Below are 934 nucleotides of genomic sequence, written 5' to 3'. Positions count from 1 at the left end.
CGAGCTTTGTTAAGCGTCATCCGCTGACATCCTGCCTTGATTCCCAACAGTACCATTATTACTCGACACCACCTGCACTTCGCTCGTCTCGCTCCCTTCCTCGTGAGCGTGTGGACGATGGATGGTGAAGGGAGAGCAGCGCGCGGTGTGCTGGGCCCCGTTGGCCGGAATGTGCAATGATGTCTACGAGAACAAGCATATGTCCGAGAGATCCCCGCATACGGGTCCACATGAGAGCATCACTCGAGTCCTTGAAAGCTGAGTCGCACCCCTTCTATTCTCCCCACTGCGAAGTTCTTCGTCCTCATGCATGACTGAATGACCCACATGATGCACAATATATACATCGCCCGGGGAGCTTTGGCTCCTCTTGCCGAGATGCCGTGAGCGAGCTTTGTTAAGCGTCATCTGCTGACATCCTGCCTTGATTCCCAACTAGTACCATTATTACTCGACACCACCTGCACTTCGCTCGTCTCGCTCCCTTCCTCGTGAGCGTGTGGACGATGGATGGTGAAGGGAGAGCAGCGCGCGGTGTGCTGGGCCCCATTGGCCGGAATTTGCAATGATGTCGACGAGAACAAGCATATGTCCGAGAGATCCCCGCATACGGGTCCACATGAGAGCATCACTCGAGTCCTTGAAAGCTGAGTCGCACCCATTCTATTCTCCCCACTGCAAAGTTCATCGTCCTCATGCATGACTGAATGACCCACATGATGCACAATATATACATCGCCCGGGGAGCTTTGGCTCCTCTTGCCGAGATGCCGTGAGCGAGCTTTGTTAAGCGTCATCCGCTGACATCCTGCCTTGATTCCCAACTAGTACCATTATTACTCGACACCACCTGCACTTCGCTCGTCTCGCTCCCTTCCTCGTGAGCGTGTGGACGATGAACGGTGAAGGGAGAGCAGCGCGCGGTGTGCTGGGC

The 934-nt window shown here is 55.0% G+C and overlaps 5 non-coding genes across 5 annotated transcripts; all 5 read left to right on the top strand.

Moving 5' to 3' along the window:
* Positions 1-69: 69 nt before the first annotated feature.
* Tc00.1047053468835.50 lies at positions 70-138 on the top strand. The gene has a single exon (XR_008254786.1). It is a non-coding gene; the product is annotated as an H/ACA snoRNA, TC8C2H1 (small nucleolar RNA).
* A 33-nt stretch (positions 139-171) lies between these two features.
* Positions 172-264, top strand: Tc00.1047053468835.40. Its single transcript, XR_008254785.1, has one exon. It is a non-coding gene; the product is annotated as a C/D small nucleolar RNA (snoRNA), TB8C2C1 (small nucleolar RNA).
* Positions 265-458: 194 nt separating this feature from the next.
* On the top strand, positions 459-527 carry Tc00.1047053468835.30. The gene has a single exon (XR_008254784.1). It is a non-coding gene; the product is annotated as an H/ACA snoRNA, TC8C2H1 (small nucleolar RNA).
* Positions 528-561: 34 nt separating this feature from the next.
* On the top strand, positions 562-653 carry Tc00.1047053468835.20. The gene has a single exon (XR_008254783.1). It is a non-coding gene; the product is annotated as a C/D small nucleolar RNA (snoRNA), TB8C2C1 (small nucleolar RNA).
* Positions 654-847: 194 nt separating this feature from the next.
* On the top strand, positions 848-916 carry Tc00.1047053468835.10. Its single transcript, XR_008254782.1, has one exon. It is a non-coding gene; the product is annotated as an H/ACA snoRNA, TC8C2H1 (small nucleolar RNA).
* The last annotated feature ends 18 nt before the right edge of the window (positions 917-934 follow it).

The sequence above is a fragment of the Trypanosoma cruzi genome, assembly GCF_000209065.1.
Source record: "Trypanosoma cruzi strain CL Brener chromosome Unknown tcruzi_1047053468835, whole genome shotgun sequence".
NCBI classification, from domain to species: Eukaryota; Euglenozoa; class Kinetoplastea; order Trypanosomatida; family Trypanosomatidae; genus Trypanosoma; species Trypanosoma cruzi.
This window is presented reverse-complemented; position numbering and strand designations above follow the sequence as displayed.